General features: G+C 42.1%; 1 long non-coding RNA gene across 1 annotated transcript; it reads right to left on the bottom strand.

Annotated features, from left to right (window-relative positions):
• Positions 1 to 3,382: 3,382 nt before the first annotated feature.
• Positions 3,383 to 4,385, bottom strand: LOC109863082. Its single transcript, XR_002251285.1, has 3 exons — positions 4,142 to 4,385; positions 3,867 to 4,019; positions 3,383 to 3,518 (listed from the first exon to the last, which is right to left on the bottom strand). It is a non-coding gene; the product is annotated as an uncharacterized LOC109863082 (long non-coding RNA).
• Positions 4,386 to 6,330: the final 1,945 nt, after the last annotated feature.

The following is a 6,330-nucleotide window of genomic DNA, read 5'->3' as shown; positions in this document are numbered from 1 at the left end:
ATCCCGAGCTAAGAGGGCAAGGGGAGAAACCCCCGCCAGCACGCCCGCCGTCTCTGTGGCCACGTCTCTGAAGCCGCGCGCAACGCGAAGGGCCATCTATCTCTGGGCCGCGCGAAGCAGATTAAATTTACTCCACTGCGGCCTCAGCCCACAGTGGTGATCCATAAAGGGCCATCGCGTGGACCACATTTACGGACAGACGGCGAATTTTTTCCTGTGGGCTTCTCAAGTTGGGGAGGAGTCCTGCCAAGAAGTTAGCAATTCTTCCTACTTTTGGGGCCTAAACAAGCGAAGTGCTCGTCGAAGCGCCATTTTGGGTCGAGGTGTAAACCAAAGTACTTGAAAGTTGTACCCTCCTCGACCCGTGCCTCACCTACCTGCAGGCTGAGTCTCGGCAGCCGCCCGCCACGGGAATGACTATAGTAACTTAATTGAACCTAACTTAACTTAACCTACCCTAACGTAATACATTGTACAACTGTTATAATTACCAATTATATTATTCTTTTTCTAGGCTCTAGCGGATTTTCTTTATGGAGCGATCATCATAAGCTTGTTCAAACTACCTGGAAAAAACAAAAGCAAACAATTTAGATTCTAAAAATATACCGTAAAAAATCATTCTTTATATATGAGTCTGTTGGTCGACTTGGAGATAATCCTTTAGAGATGTGCAAAGAATTGAGTTCTACATATGTATATTTATTGAAAATAGCAGTAAAATATTTAACCGTAGTGGGATCATCTGTTTTTTCTGAAAGGCTTTGTTACGTCCCAGGGGCTGGATTACGGTTCTGCGGCCGTTTACACCTGCCAAACGTACGTCCTCCCTTTTTGGTCAACCCTGAGGCTTTACCGGGGCGTAGGATGAAGATATGACCGGGAGCTGGGGTAAGATTTTCTGTTCCGGATTAAATAGAAGGGCCGTCAATTATGTATACCGTGTGGTCCTGGAGCGTAGAAAAATCGTCAGTGTGTTCCGCGATGAAATGTAGGCAAAGTGGCACTTCTTGCACTCTTCTACCGCTCGATATATCGTTAAATTTTGCGAGCATCTGGCGCACAACACATCCGTGGGCTGAGTTCCAATCGAGATACTGTGGCTTATCACGGCCTCGGGTATCAGGACGTTGTCCGTCTCGTGGGTACACCACGTACAGTAGATCTTGTTGTCCAACAAGTTAAGATAAGCCAGTACCACCGGCATCGGCCAAGGTTGTACTTCTGCCAAAAATCAAACGCCTCCGTCAACTTGATATACTTGCCGGGTTCACCGGGCGGTGCCGACCGTCCGATGCACATAGGTGGGCCTATGTGTGCTGCATGTGTGACGCTGGTTACTGTTTTTTGCACGGGACTTTTGTTGACGGAGCCCGACTAAATCGATGCTTGTGAGAGGATGACTGTGAGTGAGGTACACCACCTTGCGTCGCTTTTCCATGTACACCCGGAACCGTGGATCCGTCGGGAGGACCGTAGCCGGGTAAACAATTTTACCGCGAGTAATTGGGATCAACATCCACGAGGGTCGAATAATCAAAATCCGCCCCGTGAACCTCTCGTTACTAATAATTCGCGGGACCCGATTAACGGCGCGTTCCACTGTACTTGTTGTGTGAAAATATGCGGCGCGTCCTTCCATATCAGTCACGCGGGTAATGTCAAGCACCGCGAGGTCAAAAGATTTGGTGCGCGCGTAGGCTCTTTGAAGGGCCCTCAGTTGGTGCTCCCTGCCTCCACGTCGGGTCCGCCGCCTTTGTCACGGAGACGGGGCCTCTGGCTGACGGCAAACCTAGGAATAAATACGACGAATAAGCGTACAATCTTTATTGCACCGTTCTTACTGTAGTACCCAGGATCAGGACGTGACGAGTGTGCATTTGTGTGCACCTTCCTCATACTTAGGAATGACAGAAAATGACGAGTGTGCACTCGTGTGCACCTTCCTCGTCAACGGAACGACAGGAAGTGACGAGTGTGCACTCGTGTGCGTCGCTCCGGCCGTTTATATAGCGTCCTAAATACGCTGACGCTGCACGCATAGATGCCAGATCGGAGACTCAGTAAGCATGCAACAGCAAGTGGAGAGGATACGCACACGGCTGTCGCCTGTGTGCGTATCCCCTCCACTTGCTGTTGCATGCTTACTGAGTCTCCAATCTGGCATTTATGGCTGCACGGTTTCACGGGTCCAGCGGTCACTAGCTCCTGGTCAACGGTCTCGCGGCCGCCAACGGTTCGCTGTCTAACGCGTCCCTTATCTCGGCGCGTGCCTTATCTCAACTTCGGGCCGTTTGCCCGGCCAAGCCAGTGACACTGGCCCTTCACAAGCAAACTTTGCATTGGGAACACTTCGCGCACGAATAGTACAGAATATTTTACAACGTTTTGCCTAAATTACCTAAATATTTATTAAAAGGTTAATTGTACATTTAAGACTACTGAACCAATTTATAAAGCAGTAATAATGCTAATTGTTTAACTATTATACAGGACAATAGATATATATGCGGTTACAATAATAAAGCAGAATGTAATTATTATGGCAAAATTATCGAAACGTAAATTCTAGAAACAATTATAATAATGTAACATTTATTAATAACAACACGCGGTAATAATAATTAACTCATAACATAAATAACCATACTACCAGCAGTAGCCACCACCGGGGCGTTGAAAAGTTCCCGAAAAGTCCCGGAATTTATCCAGATAATTTTTGACGTATATAAACATTTTGTTTATTAACACATGCTGTGTAACGACACATAGTCGATATTGTAAATGTAGGATATCTCGAGAACTAAGACAGCTAGGGCAAACCTAATTTTACAGAGGCCCTTTATTTACTGGTTTGTATATTATGGCGATGAGTGAAAATACACAATTTAAATATCTCGCGAACCAGACGAATTATCAAAAAACGGTTTTGTGATCCTTCATTCTATTACTTAGCAAACTACCACTAAATAAAAAGTTAATACTTTTAATTATTTAAACAACCGATTGTTAATAACAAATTCTGGGGACCTGAAACCACACTGGTATTTTGCAGTTTTTTACGCTGCAAACGATGGTGCAAACCGATTTTTTGTATCTCTTTTAGTTTCTGAAATCTTAATTTTGCAACTTACGGGTTGCCGCCTGGTTCTGATCTGAGTTACTAAACTGATGACTAACGGTAACAGAAACATGATGATAACTCATGCGGGGTGATATATTACTTGGAAACTTGGTTTTTGGAAGTTGTTAATTTACCGACCGTGGCAAGCGTTTAAGTATGGTACACTCACGAAGTAAGAGTAAGGAGATCGAACTTCATAGCGCGCGAATGGAGAAAGTGGTCCCGATTCTGACGCCTAATTGGGAGGGAATCCGCTCAAAGAAATAGTTTCTTACGGTTGGACGCCATTTGCAAAACTACCACATGTACACGTTAGTATATGTAAATGCATCTGTCACGCTGCACACCGCGCACTGTGCGATCTCTTGTGACATATTCGCAGCAGAAAGATGAACTATAAAATGACGTAAACTTTTAAATAATTGAAGGATATATAAAGTATTTATATATTTAGGACAGTAAGTAAATATAACATAATTGATATATAAATAATACATACAACCTGAAAATTTTTATTAAATAATAACCAAAAAAATTTATAAGAACATTTTCTTTAGTAATACAAACAAAACAAATTTAAATATTATGATAATTATAAATATATTCCCAGCAAACACAAAGTAACAGTAACGTAACATTAATATTATAATTTCCCACTCAACGATGTAACTGCAATGTAACATCCCTTGTACGTAACAGTTACATTGTTGAGTGGGAAATTATAACATTAATGTTATGTAACTGTTACTATGTGTTTACTGGGTTAGTACCAGGTTTTATTGCCAACTTCTTTGCATGGATGAACATAAGATATCTTTTTGAGAAGACTTTGAATCTGATGTATGCTGTCCACTTTTCCACTGAGACAATCAATTTCTTTTTCTCCAATGAAAACCTGCAATATACATACATTTTAATATCTATTTTTAATACAGCAAGTGTACATCTTTCAACATAACAAAACAAATAAAATAATCCTCTACTAATCTCACTAATACCTACTTAACGCATACTCACTGTCCTAGGTGTAAAAAGACTTCTTTTTCTGGAAACATGTTTCCCTCCTTTGGTCTCGCATCCACGTATCCAGCATGCCATGATTTGTAAAGAAACAAAACTGACAGATAAAGTTAGGTTACGTTACTAATTGCAAATGGCGTCCAACCGTAAGAAACTATTCCCTTGAGCGGATTCCCTCCCAATTAGGCGTCAGAATCGGGACTACTTTTATATCACGGAGTTCGATCTCCTTACTCTTACTTCGTGGGTACACTGATGGTAGTGGTAGAATTACCAACTCTGGTATTTGAAAGGAACGGTAGGTATTAGGAGAACTCGTTACCGGCATGAGGTACCTCTTAACGTTGTGTCTTACGGCTTATTTTACTGTACTCGCATCTATTCGAAGTTTACATGGTATGGTCAAGAAGCGCAAAACCTAAAGGCGGTGTTTTTAAGGAAGACTCTTTTGACCAATCAGAACACCTTTTGATTTCTAACCGGGTTTTTAAAGTGATTTTTGAACGAGACTTACCGGGTGATATTTACACGGGTTTCAGGAGCTAAAAGAAGTGATAAAGCTACTGACCAATCAAATCGTTTCTCGATTTTTTAACCATTTTCCTAAACGTACTTTCGAGAAAGATTTAGTGGACCTTACTTGCAAGCGTTTAGAGAATCTAAAAATTGCATCAAAATTATTGACCAATCAAACGCGTTTTACTAAACTGATTAACCAGTGAAACTTTTTTTTCTTCTTGCAATGGTTTAAAACATAAATTTCAAGAGAAGGCTAACTTGGCGTAGTTGCTACGTGCTGTGTCAATTAGTACGACAAGTTTTTGCACTTCAGCCAATCAGGTTGTTTGTCACCAGGCAATCAGCCAACTATATGGTTTTACTAATTGTGACCAATTTCCTGAACGAATTGTGAAGGAGGCAACAGTTGTTGCGACGTGTAGGCGTCTAAAGACTTAGAATTGACAAAAACCTGTTTTGACCAATCTGATGATGTTACGGGTTTTTAACCAACTTCTCGGCCAATTTGTAGAAAAAGAATTACGGGAAGTAACTTACAAGGACTTGACAAGTCGGAATCCACGATAAAATCATTGACCAATCAGATTGGTTGTTACTAGGAAAACGACCAATCAGATTTTGTCAAAGTTTACAACAGGTAAATTTTACTTGTAAGCTAACAAAACGTGTAGTATTCGTTAAAAGCAGTTATATGAACATAATAAATGCAAAACAACAGTGAAAGCGACACTTGCAAAATTGGTAGGTACAAAAACGCGACTCGGAGTAGTAAATTCTTAAGTTTAAGTGATGACACAGTGGTTTGGACCGTAGTTTAACGTCTTTAAGGACGCTTGACAATGGGAGATACTACTGACAATACATGATAATAAAATAAGATAAAAAGAGAAAAAAGAGAAATAAAAGAAAAAGGTAAATTAAGTCAACCAAGGCTCACCATGTCTACGGACGTGACACTTTATCCCAGCTCCCGGTCATATCTTCACCATCCGGCCCGGTAACGCCTGAAGGGTGACCAAAAAGGGAGGGCGTACGTCCGGCAAGTGTAGACGGCCGCAAGACCGTGACCCGGCTTCTGGAACATAAAATATTAAGTAGATTCTGGCTTCTCACGCGTCAGTCCTATACTTAAAACAAGAGAGGTGCGTCACGAGCGCACGCTTGTCGTCTTCTTCCATTCCGTAGACAAGAATGGTGCTCACGAGAGCTCGCTTGTCGTTTCCTTTTGTTCTGTAGACAAGAAAAGTGCCCACGAGTGCACACTTGTTATTTCCTTTCATTCTGTCGACAAAAAAGGTGCTCACGAGTGCACGCTTGTCGTTTTCTTTTGTTCCGTAAACAAGAAAGGTGCTTACAAGTGCACGCTTGTCACCTTCTTTCAAGATATCAGAGTGATAGAGGTGCGACTTGATTGCATGCTTATTCTGTGTATCTGTTCCTAACAGACATACCATCCAGTTACTCCAGCCCGCCAGAGAAAACGTCGCACGCGTCGGAAAAGCAGAAACTATCGGTTGAGAAATTTATTAAGGAATTACGCGCGTGATGGACAATTCGACTCGTTATACTTAGAGAGAATCAACACCCGGTCGACAAACACGGCAGGCCGCGACGTGAACAGACTTCCGCGTTCAACAAATACAGGAGAACATTTTGCTAGATCCTTT

This window comes from Pseudomyrmex gracilis, unplaced genomic scaffold, assembly GCF_002006095.1.
Source record: "Pseudomyrmex gracilis isolate BER0280 unplaced genomic scaffold, ASM200609v1 scaffold_3096, whole genome shotgun sequence".
Classification (NCBI taxonomy): domain Eukaryota; kingdom Metazoa; phylum Arthropoda; class Insecta; order Hymenoptera; family Formicidae; genus Pseudomyrmex; species Pseudomyrmex gracilis.
The sequence above is the reverse complement of the archived record's forward strand: the minus strand, read 5'-3'. Positions and strand labels throughout refer to the sequence as shown.